Source organism: Pongo abelii, chromosome 16 (assembly GCF_028885655.2).
Source record: "Pongo abelii isolate AG06213 chromosome 16, NHGRI_mPonAbe1-v2.0_pri, whole genome shotgun sequence".
Taxonomy (NCBI): domain Eukaryota; kingdom Metazoa; phylum Chordata; class Mammalia; order Primates; family Hominidae; genus Pongo; species Pongo abelii.
This window is the reverse complement of record NC_072001.2, coordinates 98,704,949-98,726,444: the sequence shown is the minus strand read 5'-3', so window position 1 is coordinate 98,726,444 and position 21,496 is coordinate 98,704,949. Positions and strand designations below refer to the sequence as shown.

At 36.8% G+C, this 21,496-nt stretch overlaps 2 long non-coding RNA genes across 2 annotated transcripts in view; one reads left to right on the top strand and one right to left on the bottom strand.

Moving 5' to 3' along the window:
- Window positions 1-2,701: 2,701 nt before the first annotated feature.
- LOC129050212 (uncharacterized) lies at window positions 2,702-21,389 on the bottom strand. The gene is made up of 3 exons (XR_008513798.1): window positions 21,114-21,389; window positions 16,826-16,969; window positions 2,702-3,008 (listed from the first exon to the last, which is right to left on the bottom strand). It is a non-coding gene; the product is annotated as an uncharacterized LOC129050212 (long non-coding RNA).
- LOC129050211 (uncharacterized) overlaps window positions 21,270-21,496 on the top strand; it is a 35,448-nt gene continuing 35,221 nt past the window's right edge. Inside the window, exon 1 of the long non-coding RNA XR_008513797.1 lies at window positions 21,270-21,494. This is a non-coding gene — a long non-coding RNA (uncharacterized LOC129050211). The remainder of the gene's footprint in view (window positions 21,495-21,496) is intronic.

The following is a 21,496-nucleotide window of genomic DNA, read 5'->3' as shown; positions in this document are numbered from 1 at the left end:
AAAGGAACTTGTACCATTGCCTGTGCCTATTGACCACTAGAATGTCCTGCACTGACCATAGTCAATCACATCACCATCGCTCTTGTGACAACTTTTCAGTATTTAAGGCCACCAAATGGAAATGATCAGTGAATGAGGTTTAAATCCTGCAGAATATTTAAAAAGTAGTTAATACAGATTCAAAATTATTAAGCACAAAGAGTAATTCAACACATAGATGCAGATTGTTAAGCATATATAAAACAATGTATAAATAACTCATAGAACTTTTGATTAATCTTTTCAAGGCTCAATAAAGCCATTTACAGACTTACAGAGACATTGAAATCTGGGTCTCCTTTCAAAGCTGTAATACTCTTAAGTGGTAGAATATAATTTTTAAATTATTTTTGTATTGGTAAAAATTCTTATAGTAACTGAGGATTTAATATTTATTAAAATTTCTGGAATATTTATATATTATAAATATATAAATATATATAAACGTTCATATATATACAGATTTTTGAAATTTCTTAAGTTATCAGCTATTCTCATAATTTCAATGGAAGGGAACTGATTACATTTCAGCAGTTATCAATATATCCCATTAGGGATTTTACCATAAGACTTCTTGAATTGTTTAAAACTGAGGGCTTCATTGTAATGGTCCATCTTCCCTAGTATTCTTTTAATTCAAGTATAGTGGTAACTTATCCCTTTCAATCCTTGAGCGTAAAGTAGGCAGTTTCATTTAATCTACAATTATAGCAATAAGCCTCATAACTTTGCTTTGCTTTGCTGGGCAGGCTTGGATAAGATTGCCTCTAGGTGGCTCGATGCTGCTTCATCTTTTTGCTATATGTGCTGCCTCTCCAGAGAGCTGGGAATAGATAAATCTGAGCATTGAGAAGACAAAATCACTTACATTTGTCATTTTAGCATTTAGGCTCCTAGGATTGTCTAAAGGATTCCTGAGATATAAGATAAAGACATTTCTGTGCAAGAGGGAGTGGAGGAATGTTTGCATGCCCTTTTCCCTAATGTACGCAGCATCCACAACGTTCACTCTGGGAGCCAATGAGGGGAGGAAGGGAAAGAACACTACACAGGGCCCGCTTGAGAAGTTTTCTCCAATGTGTCATTAAGGTGTTTCAGAGCATCTGTGTGGCTGCCACATGAACTGGATGGGAACACAAAGTAATCAATTTCAGTTGAGAGCACTAATTTATCACCTTGCCATCTTTTATTACAAGGTAGAGAATCTCAACCTGTCGTCACCTGCTCTCTCTCACACACAAACCCCTCTGCACATATACACACTTACCTCCTATATACACTTACAAACTCTTACACTTAATACATCTCATTTTTTAAAATACCAAACTGCCAAATAAGAAATTTATCATCTTTTATGCTTTAGGATAGTTTGAATTTTGGATTGTGAAGACAGTCGTTTAATCAACATTTTCCTTTGATATATGGGAGGTTTTTTTTTACATGGTTTCCCTTTGACTCCTAAAATAAGTTTGAGTACGATTACAATATTAATGTAAAGCTGGCTCCCAAATAAGCTCTCTGTCAGCAAGCAAAGTCTTTAGCTTCTTAGAGCTCAAAATCCCAATCTATGGGAACAATTTAATAATGCAGCTCAAATCTTAATTCCTAGGGTCAACATGACTACCAAAGTCAAACTTTAAAAATGGAAACGTAAACCCTTCAAGCACTCAGAAGGAAGTACTCATGACCATGTACTCTCATTTCGCTCAGCATCACAGCCAGAATATTGTCATCATAAGTTATACCTGGAAGTCCTGAGGGGTGTCCGGCATGACAAGTCCAAGGCAGAATCCCTTATCAGATAGGGAACGGGGAAAAGAACAGAACAGCACAGGAAAGAGCACGAAAAGAGGGTTATAACTCTCCAAAAATAAATTTTGCAGATCTTAAAAGTCCCCAAGGCTCCAAGCAAATGTTGAGTTATTTTTCTCATCATTGCAGGTAGAATTTGAAGGAAACTAGAAAAGCAGCTGGGATATTTTATTGAGCTCCTGTTTTTAACTTTTTTAAAACTAAACCTAGATTTTGTTTTGCCATCCTGGCTACCTAATTTTTTTTATTAAACCATGCAATGACTGTCTTCAGAATGTGCCTTTCCTGGAACTCTGGAAATTGTGTGTGCTATTTATATTATGATATGCAGCACCTCTCCCAACAAAAAAATAAATCTTTTTTGGCCACTGGGGCCAAAGTTCATCTGTCCACCCCAGATGTGTTTTTCTTCAGAATCCTTACAAGATCTCAGTGTTTTTTTCATAAAATCTAAAACCCACCACAAACATCTTTTTTCCCTTTTAACTTCTAATATATTTTTCTGCAAGCCCTGATGTTCTCTCTCTAACTCCCAATATTTCTCCCTAGACCCCAATTTCCTAACCAAAGCACATTACTGATCTGATGCTTTCAACAGCCTGGTAGCACATCAATAAACTAAAGATTATTTGCTTTGTCAGGTTTTATTTTGTAACATTATGGGAAATTCTCCGCTGTCTTGGATGAGTGCATAAACTCTGATTGCTTGACAATTAACAGAGCTAGTAATAGAAAAGGCAATGTAATTTACCTTCATACAAGGGATCTCAGTTAACAAAAATTAAACTATTGAACTCTCCTCTCCAAGGAAAGGGATGTCGCCTCATTATGTTAAAAAGAAGAACAGATTCCAGTGGCAAGTGGGCCCTCAGTCTGGCTGAGTGAATTTATTGTTCAGATTATGTGTTTTTCTGACATGCATACAAAATTATGGCTTTTAAACTGGACGAAACTCTCTCTTCATTAAATGAGTATTTCCCCCCTTTGGTACTATAACTCAAAGAGAGCATTCTAGATAAATAATGTCAAGGGGGAGTATCTTCGTGTGCTTCATGGGTTGGATGTTGAGGACGTTCCTAATCTGCAGGGCTGGAGTACAGCTCTCTCTCTCTCTCTCCCCTTCACTCTCTGTGTCTCCGTCTTTCTGTATCACAGCACTAAAGAAGAAAATATACAGTGTAATTAAATACACAGCCATCACGCTAAAAGTGAAGAACTCCCACAGAGGAGAGCGCTGGGTTTTACAGACTCCCACGGAGACCATATGAAGCTTGTATTCAAAATGGCATCTGCGGCTTTGAGCCTGCCTTCTGCCCTTTCAAAGATTTCTGCTTAGTTCAAAGAAATACTGTGTTTGAACACAGACATCCCGGGAACTTAGGAAGTGGTGAGAGAAGTTGAGGCTCTTCTTCCCGCTTCCTTGAGGTTTCAACCTCTTATATCTGTTTTCTAAAACATTTTTCAGGCCCTCCAAACATTCCCAGATTGGATGGCTAGAATCATTGGTCCCTTGCCTTAGGCTAGGTAAATGATGAACAGCTGTTGGACTATCGAACACCGCAACATCTGTTTCTGCCTTCAAGAAGTTTATAATCCAGTGGTCAGTAAACTATGGCTCAGAGACCAAACCCAGTCTGCCATCTCTTTTTGTGTGATCTGTGAACTAAGAAAGGTTCTCACATTTATAAATAGTTGGGAAAATTTTCAAAAGAATACTATTTCATGTCACGTGAAAATTGCACACAATTTAAATTTCAGAGTTCATACATGAAGTTGTGTTGGAACACAGTCATTCCATTCATTTACATATGGCGTATGGCTGCTGCCCCACTAAAATGGCAGAGTTCAGTAGTTGTGACAGACGTTGTAAGGCATGAAACACCTAAAATATTTACTGTCTGGCCCATTACAGAAAGAGTTTGCAACCCCTGTTATAATCTCATGGAAGAGCCACTACTAATAACTGTAAAATAATAAATGAGCAATGGAAAACAGTATGTTCCTAATTGTTAAATGGGAAGCTGGTGGAAAATTGCCATTTTAATCGAGAAAGATATACGTCTCTGAGATTGCTTTTGTATGGAAAAGTCTTCAAGAAGCAAAAGAGGACAGGAGCCAGTTTTAAGAAATAGTAAGTTTTGAGTGGATAGAGAGTAGCAGGAAAGACGTTTCAGGGTGGCTAGACAGAGCAAAAATGAGATCTGGCATGGCAGGAGTGAGGCTCCAGGAAAAGATGTTTGTGATCTACAATGAGAGTGAGAAGTCTAGGTTATTTAAAATATCAAGGGTAAATGAGTTGTCTTCTGTTCTGATTGTGATATTTAGGAATAGAGGGTGAATCACTGAGAAAAGAAAATGTAAAATTTAAAAGTAAAATCAAGTTCAAGGGAAGTTAGGCTGGGGAATTAAAGACATATGCTTCATGTCATTGAAACAGTTAATCCTGTTTCAAAAGACGCAAATAACTGACAAGAAACAGAGAAGCATCATGAGCAAGGAGGATCTTATCTACATATAAAATAAGCTAAGAAGGTGGTAGGATCCTAAGGTAAAAACCACAGGAGCATATCCACCATGTTTTATGTTGCATTTCGGTCATTTTTCTGTAACCATTCTTTAATAGGATGAGGTGATGGCTATAATTTTAATTATATGGTTAATTCCAAACAGTTATCTAATAAAATCACACTGCATGAGAAAAATGGAATGTGCAGTTTTACACCTGGCTATTTCCACTTTAAAATAAAACACAGGATACAGGAAGTAAAGAACATTATGAGTTGTTTGCTAGCTCAGGCCTCTAAACCACGGTATGCTGGAGAAGTATTTTAAAATGTGATTGGCTTTGGGATTTAACTACAAAGTAATGCAAAAGAAAATACTAATTATGTAATTATGATATCATTGTATTCAATTTGATTTATCATGTAATTCAAACATTTGTCTTATTTTCTTTCAGTATTTGAGTTTGGACGACTTCAATGGCTAGCTTGACTTTTATTTACTATCTGGTTTTTTTCCCCACAGAATGCTATTTGACTTTATGATATTATTGCATTATTTAAAAATAGTTTCCTCTTTCATTTATGGTTATGGTGTGAAGGATGGAAAGAAGCACATAAATATTGTATTTCCAGGTGTTTAAGATACTTTGCATAACTCAGGAACAGAGAAGTAACAGGAAAGTTTCGAAAGCAGAGCTGGGGGGCACTCACCCAGGACACAGTGGAAGGACGGAATAGTTATGTGCAAAAGAAAATGCAGCTAATTAAGTACGTGGAATTCAGTTGGATGAACCCTAAATATTATTTATATCTAAGTGTATGTAAGAGGGTGAAGGGAAGTGGGTGCATCTTTTTACAAGTAGGTGTGACTTCAGTGTTCATTCTCTAGTTAAATATTGAGCATGTGCTCTGTTCTCAGAACTGTGTCAAGCACTAGAGATACAGAGGCGAATGAGGCAGAGACTCTGTACTCAAGTTGTTCATAGTCTATCGAGAAAGATAGACAAGGAATCAGAAGATGGAATACAGAGTGAGAAGTGTAATGTTAAAACTCAGCAGTAGACTTGCAGAAAATGTCTACTAACAAAGACCTGGAGCCAGGAGTGCAAATCATTGCAAAGACTTGGGGACGCCAATATGAGAACATCTCCCTTCCCTATTCCCCATCTCTTAATCCCCTTGGGGCATAGCAAGTACAGTTCTATGCCACATAGGTCCCCTAAGTTTATACGGGAGCTGAAAAATTCCTATCGCCTAGTGATGTTGTAGCTTTTGTAACATCTTAACAATATAAACAGCACATTACTTTTTCTATGTTAGGTTATGGTTAGATACACAAATACTATTGTGTTACAGTTGCCTACAGCATTCAGTACAGCAATATGCTGTACAGGTTTATAGCCTAGGTGTATAGTACGCTATACCATCTAGGTTTGTGTAAGCACACTCTGTGAAGTTACCGCGGGGTGAAATTACCTAATGAGGTCGGGCACGGTGGCTCATGCTTGTAATCCCAGCACTTTGGGAAGCTGAAGAGGGCAGATCACTTGAGGTCAGGAGTTTGAGACCAGTCTGGCCAACATGGTGAAACCCTGTCTCTACTAAAAATACAGAAATTAGCTGGCATGGTGGCACATACCTGTAATCCCAGCTACTAGGGAGGTTGAGGCAGGAGAATCCCTTGAACCCAGGAGGCAGAGGTTGCAGTGAGCCAAAAAAAAAAATTACCTAATGATGCATTTCTGAGAATGTATCCCTGTCATAAGCGAGACATGGCCATTGTTTTGTGTGGCAGCAGTTTACAAAGCAAACACTGAGAATGTGAGACAAGGATCAGCTCCCCTGTCTCTCTACAACTTTTCCTCCTATTTATACTTTTTTTCTCTCTCTCTGCTAAAATATAACTGTGAAAACAATGTCATTGAAACAGGGGGAGCTTTTAGTACCAATCAGAGGGATTTATAAGCCTTTAAGACTAGAATTTACCCTCACAAACAAACAGTAATATGTTTAAAGAATGAACAATCATCTTAGAAAAAATTTGAGATCATTGTAGACTCGTTTTTTAAGAATAGGGAGTACATGTTGCATTTAAATATCTAAGAATATTCCTTTGTTTGGCTTTCACAAATATTTAGTTGTGATAATTTTTGTTTGAAAGAAAAAAAAAGGTCTTCACTTTGTCCCTAATCCACAAACACAGTCCAGGATGAACTGGCCGGTGCTAATGCAAGGCCATATTTGAACAGTGAGCTTTCAGGCTAGAGAGTAGTTTCCGAAGTTAGATAATAATGAATGTTATGGATTTGTGCATTGAGATTTAAAAGTGCCCTATGCTGCTGAGCCTCCTTACACAGGCGAATAATACGAAGGGGTTAAGATGAGGGCATTAGGCCTAACTGGTGAAAAGTTCTCCTCTTCTCCTGAAGAACAAACGTTTATCAGATGTGTTGAAATCTCCTACTTGACCCTTGTCTAACCTTCAGCCCCAAATGCAAAGTAAGATAGAGCTAATCCCAGAAAGCAGGTTTAAACAAACAAGCTAACAGTCTACTACATCTTTGAGGAGTCTGATTTTCCTACTTTCCTTACACACATACTGCTTGGGAAACAAGAAGCCTATGACTTGGAGGTGGGTCACGGAGTCCTTGTCTCGAGGTTGTAAGACTCACGGCAGCTATTTGATCACTGCTGTCCAAAATATCTGATTACTTTTTACCTGACTTTTCTGGAGCAACAATATATGTATGGTTCTGCAATCTTCACAGATTTTTATTATATGTAAGAACTTTTAAATTTCTGACAATAATATCTTACTTAACCCAAAACATGCTCATTCATTTAGTTGGAAAATTGTAATAGTTTGATATTTTTTGAAATTGTAATGACTGTCATTGTATAATGCTAACCAGCAGCTCCTTTTATTTAAAGCTTCTTTTCTCTTAAAGCTTTAGATTTCTAGTGTAGGTAAAAAGGAAAAATGTGAACCATTTCTTACCCAGGGTGAATTTTTCAATAATACTGAAATTGAGATGATATCCATGCTGTAACAAAATATGTAGGAAACTGTACCTTCTGATTCCATTTAGGAGGTATTAGATAATAATTATAAAAAACAATTGCAAAATTATCCATTAGTTACACAAATAGAGATACTTAGATATTGCACTTAGAGTTGCTACTTAAACAACACAGGTTGGACCTGTGAGGGTTCACTTATATACAAATGTTTGTCCAACTCTGCCATGCCTGAGATAGGAAAACCAACTTTTCCTCTTCCTCCTTTTTCTCAGCTTACTCAACCTGAAGACAAAAATTATGAAGATCTTTATGATGACCCACTTCCACTAACTGAATAGTAAATATATTTCCTCTTCCTTATGATTTTCTTAATAACATTTTTTCTCTAGCTTACTTTATTGTAAGAATACAGTACATAATACATATAACATAGAAAATATGTGTTAATTGACCATTTATGTTATTAGTAGTTAAGTCTTTGGGGAGTCAAAAGTTATATGAGGATTTTCAACTCCACAGGATGTTGGCAACCCTAACCTTTTGTTGTTCAAGGGTCAACTGTGTTTAGATATAACCCATAGATTGCCTTCGCTGGCTGATGAAATCTATTGCTACATTCAACAGAAAAATCCATAATTAACATTCATTCTTACATTCTTATACCAAGGTTCTTTAGAATGAATTTTTTTTCTTTAGAATGAATTTTAACTACATGTATTTTTTTTCTCTCTCTCTGTGTATGTGTGTGTTTAGTCCTTTCTATAATGAGTATCTGAGACACTGAACTCTGAACTCTGCATGCACCATGAAGCCCAATCTCTGAATAAAAAAACTCTCTTGTTCATGTAGTGTTAAATACCATTTTTTTTTGTCAGTGATGATGGGAAGGGGATGGAACTGATTTCAAAACCAGTAGTTGCTCTGAAATACCAAAGATTCACTTCATGCATCTGTGGCCCAGGCCTGAGAAAAAGCCCAGTGAAGAGCCTAGAGCCCTTTGAGGATGTAGACGGAAGAAGACACTAGACCAGCAAGATGCAGTCGAAAAGGATCAGGGGACATGAGGGTGTGACCTGAGCAGGAGGCTCATCAAGGGGATAGTCTAGGAAACTACCAAGCTACAGGATTCATGACCCCCAAACTCTCACTGGGAATTTCTGATCCCAATTAAGGAGTGAATGGTAACTAGGCCACAGGGTTTTTAATCCTAAGGCAGGAATTTGCATAAAGCTGTATTCCTATGTTTTTCAATCTGATGGTTAATAACTTGAACCCACAGTAACACCCAAGGATGTGTCTAAAGTCTGTGGTTGATCTAATTGTCATGCTTTTATAGGCAATCTTTCTTTTTCTTTATACTTGAGGTGTTGTGATAGCAATACCTAGGTGCTGACTTAATTACATGCATCCTAATTAGTACTTGATATAACTTTTGACTACTTATTTCTTTTTTCTGAAAATTTCTCATCCTTTGTCTCTTAGAATATTGACTTTCCACAAGTCTCTTTAGTTTCTACTTGTGGGACTTCCCTCACGTGTATATTAGAGCTGCTGTTTCTATCCTCCAAAGCTTAGTCCTTTATCCATAATTTCTATCACTTTATGTCTCTGTAATTTTTTCTGTCTTCCAATTCTCTAATTTTATTTTCTATGGTGTCTAATCTACTGTTCCAACCATCTTTTGAGTATTTTTTATTTTAATGAGTAGATTTTTTTTCAGAATTTTACTTAATTTTTTAATATATCAGATTTTGTTTTATAATACCTTATTCTTGTTTTGAGGGTATTAGCCCTTCTATTGTATCTTTGCCATAAGTAAAAAAAAAAAAGATGTGTTTCATCTTTCATTTTTTAACTTGAGTAAAACCTTTATGATTGCTGTTTCCCTTTCTTGAGTTACTCTGAGTGAGTTCACCCATTTGGGATGTATGCATATTATTTTAAAAGGCATTGCATCTCCTCAAATTTTATAATTCTTGATAGGTGAGCTTATCTTCCACTAGTTATCTTATGTAGAATTTCAGGTACTCTCTATAATTCAGTTTTGAGAATGTCTCTGCCCTATCCCAAAACATATCATCTCTAATCTAGTTTTAAATTACAGTCTTTAAATTCAAAATATCAATCCTCCTGCAATGCAGACGAAATGTCCCAATCTCATTTTAGTGAGTCTTTTTCTACTATAGTCATATATGTATGGCATATATCTGGGCTAAACCTCTAACTGGAAGGTAGGAATATTGAAGTTCTTCATCACAGCTTATGAACCTGTGTTGTAGGACCAGCTCTAACTGTCTGCAGAAAACCCAATTTTAGATTCCTTATATGCTTGAAGCTTAAAACCTCAAATTTAGTTTTTCCTGACTGGATATGGGAACTCCAGGCTCGTGCCCTGTAGCCAGACTAAAAATACCCCATTTCCTCACTGTAGACTTTGCTGGTTTATGTACTCCTCACCAACAGGTTTTCTTTCTGTTTCTAGCCTCTGAAGATTTCCCATCCTTAGGGTTCAGCTCTGTCACGGTTTTTAATGTTATATGTTAAAATATTTTACTTAACCTTTCTATTGTTTGACGTAGGAGTGGGGAAGCTTTAGCCTATGCTCAGCTGCCATCTTGACATGAATTCTTTTTCAACTAATACTTATATATGAGTCTTCCTTTTGCCTTCAAATCACTTGACTCTAATTTTTGTCTAGGGTATTTAATTAATCTATGATCGCTTAAAGTGGGTGTAAAAGAGAATGAGAAGTTACAATGATCTGAAATGGAGATTCAGTAGAACAGCCTAAACACATTCTTCATCCTTTATTGAGGTATTGGCCCAATATCGATTTGAACTGTAAACAAGAGCTGCTTTATCTCTTACAAAGACTTGGTAAGAATGCCAACTCTTAAAAGAATGCCTGTGTGTGTGTTTGTGTGTGTGTGTGAGATAATATGCTAAACATTTGAAAAAGGCTTTGTGACTTAGTAGGCTTCTTTGGCTTGCATTCTCTTCACTTTTGAATATTTTCTTTCTGCACTTATTAATGTAACAATTTAAAATTATTTTGCTTATTTAAATTCACTCTTTCCAATTAGGACATTTTTTGAAGTACAGGCAAGCCTCAATTAACTTTGCTTTGCTTTATTGTGCTTCACAGGTAGTGCAGTTTTTACAAATTGAAAGTTTGTGGCAACCATGCATTGAGCATGTCTGTTGGTGCCATCTTTCCAAAAGCATATGCTTTTTGTGGCTCTATGTCACATTTTGTTAATTCTCACAGTATTTCAAACCATTTTTATTATTATGTCTAGTGTGGTGATCTGTGATCAGTGACATTTAATGGCACTATTGTAATTATTTGGGGGCACCAAGAACTGCTCCCATGTAAGAAGATAAACTTAACTGATAAATGTTTTGTGTGTTCTAGCTGATCCATCAACTGGTTGTTCTGCCATCTTTCTTCTTCTCCTTGGGCCTGCCTATTCCTTGAGATACACCAATACTGAAATTAGGCCAACTAATAAGCCTACAATAGGGCTTCTAAGCATTCAAATAAAAGAAGATTCCCACATCTATCACTTTCAACTAAAAGATAGAAATGATTAAGCTTAGTGAAGAAGGCATGTCAAAAGTCAAGATAGGGCAAAACCTAGGCTGCTTGCACCAAAAAGCCAAGTTATGGATGCAAAGGAAAAGTCTGTAGGAAATGAAAAGTGCTACTCCAGTGAACACATGAATGATAAGAAAGTGAAACATCTGTATTACTGATATGGTGAAAGTTTGAATGGTCTGGATAGAAGATCAAACCTGCCATAACATCCTCCTTAGCCAAAGCCTAATCCAGAGAAAAACACTAACTCTCTTTAATTCTATGAAGTCTGAGAGAGGTGAGGAAACTGCAGAAGAAAAGTTTGAGGCTAGCAGAGATTGGTCCATGAGGTTTAAGGAAAGGTATTGTCTTCATACCATAAAAGTGCAAGGTGAAGCAGCAAGTGCTGATACAGGAGTTGCAACAAGCTATTCAGAAGATCTAACTATGATCATTGATGAAGGTGGTTAAACTCTTCATTGATCATTGATCAATGAAGTGATAAGATCATTGATGAAGGTGGCTAAACACCAAACAACAGATTTTCAATGTAAATAAAACAGCCTTTTATTGGAAGAAGATGCCTTCTAGGACTTACATAGTTAGAGAGGCGATGCCAATGCCTGGATTTAAAGCTTCAAAGGACAGGCTGACTCTCTGGTTAGAGTCTAGTGTCGCTGGTGACTTTAAGTTGAAGCCAATGCTTATTTACCATTCCCCAAATCCTACGACCCTAAAGAATTATGCTAAATCTACCCTGCTTATAGTGCTCTTATAAATGAAACAACAAACTCTGGATGACAGCAAATCTGTTTACAACATGGTTTAGTGAGTATTTTAAGCCCCCTGTTGAAACCTACTGTTCAGAAGAAAAGATTCTTTTGAAAATGTTACTGCTCATTGACAATATACCTTGTTACCCAAGAGCTCTGATGGAGATGTTCAAGGAAATTGATGTTTTCAGGCCTGCTAACACAATGTCCATTCTGCAGCTCGTGGATCATGGAGTAATTCTGACTTTCAAGTCTTCTTATTTAAGAATTACGTTTTGTAAGGCTATTGCTGTGATTTCTCTGATGCATCTGGGCAAAGCACATTGAAAATCTTCTGAAATGGATTAACAATTCTAGATGCCATCAAAAACATTACTGATTGATGGGGAGAGGTCAAAATATCAACATTAACAGAAGTTTGCAAGAAGTTGATTCCAACCCTCACAGATGATGTTGATGAGTTCAAGACGTCAGTGGGAAAAGTAACTGCAGATGTGGTAGTAATAGGAAGAGCACTAAAATTAGAAGTGGAGCATGAAGATGCGATTGAATTGCTGCAATCTCATAATAAAACATAAAGGGATAAGATGTTGCTTCCTTTGAATGAGCAAAAAATGTGGTCTCTTGAGATGGGTCTGCTTATCGTGAAGATGCTATGGACATTTTTGAAATAAAAACAGAAGACATAGAATATTACACAACTGTAGCTGATAAAGCAGTGGCAGGATTTGAGAGGACTGACTCTAATTTTGAAAGAAATTCTACTTTGGGTAAAATGCTGTGAAACAGTGTCACATGCTACAGAGTCATCTTTCATGAAAGGCAGAGTCAATCAATGTAGCAAACTTTACTGTTGTCTTATTTTAAGAAATTGCCACAACCACCCAACCTTCAACCACTACACCCTGATCAGTCAGCAGCCATCAACGTGAAGGAAAGACTCTCTACTAGCAAAAAGATTATGACTTGCTGAAGGCTTAGATAATTGTTAGCATTTTTTAGCAATAAAGGATTTTTAATTCAGGTGTGCACATTGTTTTCTAAACATAATGCTACTGTACATTTACTAGATTACAGTACAGTATAAACATAACTTTTATATGCAAAACATTTATATGCACCAAAAAATTTGTGTGACTTGCTTTATTGCAATATTCACTTTATGGCAGTGGTCTGGAACTGAACCCACAATATCTTTGCCGTCTGCCAGTATTCCAAAAATTTGTGGAATTTTGAATCTGAAAGGAATGGGTGTCATTATCCTGTCTGATATTTCCAGGCAAAGATCCACAGATTAGTGAGGCAAACTGTACTTTTCTGTGACTATTCTCCCCTCTGACTTGTCCCCTTAGAAATTTACATCTTAGTCATTTATATTCTGTTTTTCTCACATTCTCACCCCAGACTTGGAATTTTGGTAATGGATCTAGTTTGTAAGGACACAGTATAGTTTAGGCTGAGAAAGGCAAATTTCATCTGGTTTCTCACTTTATAGGTAAGGATACCATATCTCAAAATATTTAGCTGACATGAGCAAGTTCATGGTGTTAGTGGGTAAGCAAGTGTCTAAAACCACACTTGTGTCTCCCAGTGTCTTTTCTTGCCAGTAACCTACTCCCTATCATATGTTTGATATCCAAGTGGTATGACAAATTGCACCTCAAACCCTTTGGGTTTCTTAAGGAAAGTATCAGAGGAAGTTAAGAATTACCAACTATTTTACTTTTGTAAATTTTCAAGGCATAAAGCATTATCTGCAGGTATGTAGTATACCTGTATGAAATTTCATGCTGGCAATTATACATTTGATGTTAGCTAATCCTAAGACTAAATCTAGTTAGTTGTTTGTTTGTTTGTTTGAGATAGGGTCTCATTCTATCACTGACACAGGATGGAGTGCCATGGTACAATCATGGCTCCCTGCAGCCTTGACTTCCCAGACTTAAATGACCTTCCCACCTCAGCCTCCCGAGTAGCAGGGACTACAGGCACCAGCCACCACACCTGGCTAATTTTTGTATTTTATTTTTTACAGACGGGATTTTGTCATGTTGCCCAGGCTGGTCTCAAACTGCTAGGTTCAAGTGATCTGCCTGCCTCAGTCTCCCAAGGTGCTAGGATCACAGGTGTGAGCCACTGTGCCCAGCAGACTGAGTCATTGCTTCCCCTGCATTCACTGCATGAGATTTTGAACGATCAATAAATATTTAAGAAGGTAGTTTTGATTCTAGATGTATTTATTAATTTAGTTAACAACCCTTTATTAAACAACTACTATATCCTAGTTACTGCCTGTCATAGCCTGGGTTCCCCAGGAGACAGAGCTTCAGACAATGACTGAATGTGCTCCCTTTGTTATGAAGTACAATCCTAGAAAAGCAAAAGTGAGAGAAAAAGAGAACAGAGGAGAAAAGAAGAATAACCCATATTAGGGTTTCTTATGGAGCTAGCTATTATAACTGATCTTGTATAACTGCTTTCCAAGAAATCACTTAAATGGCTGTGCCTCAGAATAGTCACATCTAGAGGAGGAAAGAAGACTTTATCCATTGGCTCAGGTCTTCCATTGGACAAAAGTTGGCCACACAGAGTGCTAATTCCCTGCATTTTTGGATATGTATCAGCCTCAGTAATGAAGACTTGGTGAAGGATAGGTATGAAGTGAGCCGGTGCCTCTGCAATGCCCGGAAGAGTCCTCCCACAAATGGTCTCTCCAGTGTTAACTGAGATATGTAGCCAAAGATTCTGAACACAGGTGAAGCTGAGAGGACCCAATACATATGCTAAGATAACTATGATAATGGCTTTCTCCTCCCGAAGAGGGCAATGACTCAACAATTGCTGTGTAAGTTTCACAAGTGATGCTGTGAGACTGCCTATGAGAGCAAATTAACACAGTGAGTAGAAAGAAGGAAGGTGATATCTGAGCTAATGCCTGCAGATGAGATAGGAGTTATCTAGAAAAAAAGAGACTAGACAGAGGAGAGAGGGAAGAGTGTTTTAGGGTGAGGGAACACAATATACACAATTATAAGTAAGAGTGGTCATAACTTTGAAGAAATATAACGAGTGCAACATAACTCTGTCCAAGATCTGCAGACCTTATGTGTAGTAAAGAAATATTTTCTACCTGTAAGCAAATTCATTCGTTGCAAAAGAGGTATACGAAAAACACTGTGTAGAGACAAGCTCCGTGGAAGAAAGAAAGCAGCTGTATTTGAATGAGGGAAAGAGCACAGCTCACCGCCTGACCACCCAGAATCCATCAAATATTATAATGTAATAACAATAATTAATAAGGATGATAAACAACCATTTGTATTTGCAATAAAAGAGTAATTGTTGCTCTTTTTTTTGGTAGTGCCACTATTGAATTAATCATGCCCTTGCTAAATTACTGAAACACGATGTTATGCTATTGTAGGTGTCCGAATTCTTTGCCGCTGTTTAAGACTGTTTTTATTGTGAAATGTCATAGCCTTGTAATGGCAAAATGAAAGAACCGATGAAGGTTTGGAAAAAAGGTAACTTTTCTGACCATTTCTCTAAAAATGTGTCTTTTTTATGTGTATGTATATTCTTGTTATTCTAGATAGAGAACCAATTGATTTTTTAAGTAATCCCTAAGCAAGACTGATAAAATAAAGAATATAATTTGTTCTCCCCAAATTTGGTGGATTGAAGCCAGGAGCATAATGACAATTTAATGTGCTTCATCATGTCACTTAGAAATATAAAACCTGTTAATGTGGAAAGAGAAGGAATCTCCAGTGTCAGTTTAGAGAACTGGAAAACGCACATTCTTCAGTCACTGAAATCTTACTGGTTGGTTTGGTTGCTTGCTATTTAGCATAGAAATTCAATGTGACAACTTAAAATCGTTTGGAAATTTGGTATAAGTATCCTGTTTTCGAAGTGATTTGTTCAGTCCATTTATTCCTACAATGCTACTAAACTAATTCTACAGAACAAACTCCCTTGAGTGATTCCCAGTTCTCTAAATGACACCCCAAATTCCTTATTATGCTCATTGCAGCCTAACTTTGTAAAACGTCCATAGTGTTTCTCCATGAGTCAAATGTCGTATAATAAGATAAAAAAAACTTAAGAACTAAGGTCATGCTTTGCTGAATCAACTTTGGTACCAGTTGCAAAACAGTGGTTACTTTTTCATTGTCGATTGTGAGTTTGGCAAAATAACTTGATCTTTTGTTCATCCATTGGGAATTAATGCATAGCAAACATCATAATTATATTAGTGAAAATTCCATCAGCCCTAACATATCTTTCTAGAGCAGTGAACACACTGTGGTCACTATGAACAAAATTGACCGCGATTCCTTGGCTGATGCTAGCATAATGTCTGATGACATCAGGGGTGTTTTAGCCATCCTGTTGTTGCAAATTGACAGCATTTTAATAGCATGCAAGAACAAGACAGTTCTGCCCAGTGGTATTTTCATATATTCAGAAGGACTGTCTGCTCTCACAGCTCATCATTACATGGATTTAGATGGAAAATAAATCCTATCTCATCTCTTGAAAGAGAATTATATGACCATACTGTAATATGTCTAGCATATAAGGCAGCTGTTATGTTCTCTCTAACAAGTAGTATAAAGCTGTTCTCGGCCAGGCGCGGTGGCTCATGCCTGTAATCCCAGTATTTTGGGAGACCAAGGCGGGCAGAACACCTGAGATCAGGAGGTCAAGACTAGCCTGGCCAACATAGTGAAACCCCGTCTCTGTAAAAATGCAAAAATTAGCCAGGCGTGATGGTGGGTGCCTGTAATCCCAGCTACTCAGGAGGCTGAGGCAGGAGAATTGCTTGAATCTGACAGGTGGAGGTTGCAGTGAGCCGAGATCGTGCCATTGCACTCTAGCCTGGGTGACAGAGCGAGACTCCGTCTCAAAACAAAACAAACAAAAAAGCTGTTCTACTCTACTAGTGGAAAATATTCATTCTGTGCTAAGCACCTTCAAAACTGAAGTTCCTGATACACAGTTTGCTCTTAAAACCATTGTGGGGGTTTGTGGAGGGCTAATTCTGAGCTAACTTAGAAAGACAGGAATTGCATAACTGAAGATCAAAATATTACCTTTATTCAGGTTGGGTGGGAGAAGGTTGCCTTAGGTCTGGTAGCCAAGAGGTTCTTCTCTGAATTCAACTCACCACTCTGTGACAGACAGCACTGGAAACCAGGGAGTTCCTGGTCAGGACAAGGTCTTCTCTGCTAAGTCAACTGCAAGGTCAAGAGAATGTAAGTCCTTTTCAGGAGTGGTTGATCAGGAAGCAGCTGAGCCAGGTGGGCTCGGTTCCTCCTGCCAGGCTCATCATTCATCAGGTAAGTCAGCTCCACCCCTGGGAAGGAGGGAGCGAGGGAAAGACTAGATAGCTTTGCCACAGGGCCTCCATCCACAGGAAAACATGGAGCCAGGGACGGGACCCTTCCTCATTTCCCCAATATCCAGGAGATCAAAAAGGCTGCCCTAAAGACTTTCTGTACCTCTTATAACATGTCATGCTATACAATTGTGACCTACAACAAAGATACATGTGTTCTTGGCCATTTAAGCAGAGTAGTTCTCAGCACCCGCACTATAATTCCAGAAATGCTTACAAAGCATATCCCTCTCACTTCATCCAGTCAATGGTGCCCTAGTGCCCTCAGGATAAAATCGAAACCTAGTGCCATTCAACCCAGTGCCCTCCTGCCTAACCTCACCTGCTGCCTCTTCTGTTTCCACCTGTACCCTAACCTCCAGCATCCCTGGATGACTCACAGGAATAGGCCCTAAGCTGTGTTTCTGGGGAGGCTTTGCACAAATGGCTTCTTCTGTCTTTGGCTCAAATGAAATCACTGCCATTGTCATACCAGTTTTGTAAATAAGGAATTTGGCACCTGATACATTACTTGCCCAGGGTCACACTGAGTACTGGAGCTGAGAACTAAACCCAGCTTTGTGTAATTGACAGGGGATGAGCTCTTTACCTCTGGGTTATAACCTCTGAATTTAAAGCGCAGCTAACACATTCTGGAACAGTAAGCCCTTAATTAATATTTGTCTCCCTCATCCTAAAAAGAAAATAATTTTATTAGCCTTAGTGATTTATAAATAATTTTATTAACTCTAGTGATTTGTAAATGAAGAAGTGATTAATCCATTCCATATGCATACTTTGCATTTGATACGAGAATAAATGTAATAGTTTGTTTCTACTGTTAGAATTTTTGGTATAACTTTGGTAATATTTCAGAATATTCAAAACTTGCAAACAATAATAGAAACATCCCACATTTTCTAGGAACTAGATGCCAGCTATGAGAAACTGGTATTAAGCTAGATTTTACAAGTTTGAAGTTGCATTTGATGTACTTTCTCCTAACATCTAGGCTTTTCTAGGAAATATGTTTTCAGCATATCAAGAGCACTCATGTTGTCAGCATATCAAGAGCACTCATGTTGTCTCTAAGCGTTTCACACTATTCATAATGTAATTTAAATAATAAAACCACTGGGAAAATGGAAACCAATGTAGCTGAATAAATAGAGCTAATCAATCCCATTGTGTTTCTAGAATACAGTTTATTTAATTCATTTTTATTATAAAAATTTCATTTTTATTGTGTAAAATTTGGAAAGTACTTAAAAGTATAAAAGAAAACATCCACAATCATATTTCCTACAGATGACTTCCACTGGTATTTTGGTTTCAATCTTTTATTTTTTATTTATTTATTTATTTTGCCTTTGTCTTATCATTGAGATCAGTCTGTATACAGGATTTTAAATTTGGCCATACACTTTGAATTTTATTATATGCATTTTCTCTGTTACTAGAAAAAATCTGACAGAATTTAATGGCTATTTATTGTTCCACTAAGAGGATGCTTCATTATTTACTAATCATTTCCCTGTTGTTGATATTTTCTTATATCCAAGTTTTTGCCACTGTAAACAACATAATATTGATCACTATGAGGGCATCAGACACAAAACTTTATTTCTTTACTTAGGATAATTTCCTTGGTCTGTATTTTAAAAATCTGAATTACTAAATCAGTGGGCTTTGTATTATAAAGGCTTCTGATATATGTTGTCCATTTGCTCTATATAGAAAGTAGTTGTTAGTTTACATTCATGCTAGCCGTCTATCTCCTTTAGTCTCTAAGTTTTGTTTTTTAAGTCTATAATTAGAAAACAAAATGTAACAAAGCAAAACAAATACAATCTCTTCCTAGGAAAATTCCAATCTGCTATTTTGTGAAGAGGCTGAAATTAAACTGGTTTCTTTCATCAGCAGGTAGCATTTTCTTTAATTTCAAGGTTGGGGTAGGGGAATCTTTGGCATGAATCTCTCTGATATACTCTTAAGTAAGAACCGATCTTTGCAGGCCTGTGTGAAATTGTCAAGCATGGAGGAAAGACTCAGAATTTGATGGGCACCTATTGTCAATCATTTTATTCTTTAACTTTTCTCTTTTTGTCTCATGATTCTCTGCTCTGTACACTTTCAATTCCAAACACTGTTAGCTGGGTGTTGTAGTCCCAGCTACTTGGTAGGCTGAGTCAAGAGGATTGCTTGAGCCCAGGAGTTTCAAGCTGCAGTGAGCTATGATCACACAACTGTACTTCAGCCTAGGTGACAGAGTAAGACTCTGTCTCTAAATAAATAAAAAATAAAAATAAAAATAAAATAAAACTCTAAACACTTGTGATAGCCAAGCCATAATCCTACAGGAATGCATAATATAATAAATAGTAGGTCCAAAAGGTGTGTTTTTGTGTTTGCACATCTGAAAGCATGGTGTGGGTGTGTGTCTGTGTATGTGTATGTGAGTGTGGAGTAGTGTTTGTCTATTTGTGTATATATGATTGTGAATGAATGGAATGTGTGTGTGCTGGTGTATTTGTGTGTGTGGAGTGATGTGTGTGAGAGAAGGAATGTGAAGTGGTGGTATGTGTGTGTTATATGTTTGTGTGAAGGAGTGAGTATGGGAGATGTGGTATTACTGGGGAAGAGGTTGAAATAGGGGAGGAGGAAAAAAGATGAGATATGGCCTATACACCATTTAACTTGGAGTTAAAACATATGATCTTTTGGAAACTAGTTCAAATGTAAACTTTTGACATCATTCTTCACCAGGAATTTCCTCACATTTTCATTTGAACTGCAGTAGATCTGATGCAATGAACTAGCTACTACATTTGCCTTTTCATAAAGTTTTTTCTCCAAATAGATTGTATTTTTGAGAAGTGTCATTTAACCAAGTTTGCAAAATTACCTGTGCAGGAAATAGAGAAAGATATGATTGTTTGAGGATTTGAAGAGAAAAGTCACAAAAGTACATTTGACAGTGTGTCAATGCTTATTGGTTTATACATATTCATATATATATATTCATATATATATTTATATATATAAGAGAGAGAGAGAGTTGCAGCTTAGAAGATTTCTAAGTTGTTCACCTTGAGAAACAAAATAAGCTTAAGTTTCCCTTGAATTTAGTATCTAAAAGAACAGTTTACTTTTTGTCCTATAATCTAAAAATAATTCTAGTTGCCTATTCATTTAAATTTTTTTTTATTCTCACATAGAATCATAATACTTGTCTGGTCAGCTGCATTTGTAGCATATGTGAAAAATTTCATTCATCGGAGCATTTCTGTGACTTTCAGGCATGGGTGAAATCTACCTGATATTTTAGTATCCAAATTAGAATTTGGATGATCACACCTGAAGTGTTTTTCATCGAGTTCCATCTCTTCAGTGCTCTGCATTCTGCATTGTTTTCTGAGTCTTAAATTTGCCTCTGTCTTCAAGTTTACTTTTATACCAACTAAAATATTAAATCTTATATTTAATTGGGACAAGTACTATTATCATAGGCTGGAAAACCTTAGACACATCTCATTTTGTGGTGGATATGAGTTATATATATTATATTATATACATTATATATAATGTATATAATACATAGTAGAATGTTATATATTACGTACATAACATAATAAATACATAATGTTATATATTATTCATTTAATATAAAGTTATATGTATATCTATATATGTATAATATCTATATATATCTATGTATCTATAATATAGAGATACATATAAATTCCAAGACTCTCAATGGATGCCTGTAACTATCGGTAGTTATACACTATCTACATATATACACTATCCCTATATACACTATATTTTTTCCTATACACGCATACCTATAATAAAGTGTAATTTATAAATTAGGCACAATAAGAAATTAACAACAATAACTAACAGTAAAATAGAACAATGACAATAATATAACGTAATAAAAGGTATATGGATGTGGTCTCTCTCTCTCTTATTCTCAAAATATCTTGCTGTACTGTACTCACCCTTTTCTTTGTGATGATGTGAAATGATAAAATGTCTATGTCATGAGATAAAGGGATGCATAGTTATAGGCATTGTGATGTAAATGAGCAATTTCAGGAACAAACAATTCATAAATTCTAAATTGTGCCAGATTCTGAGTACTGTGATGAAATCTTGGGCCATCTTGCTCCATCGCACATGGGACATGAATCATTTCTTGGAGAAGCAGATCCAGGCTGTTTGCACTCTCTGCCCATGACTCACTTAGTAGCCATCTCTGTTACTAGATTGACTGTCATGTTGTTGCGGTGCTTGTGTTCAATTAACCTTTCTTTGACTTAATAATGGCCCCAAAGCGTACAAGTAGTGATGTCATATTTTCAGACCCCCACTGACCACAGGT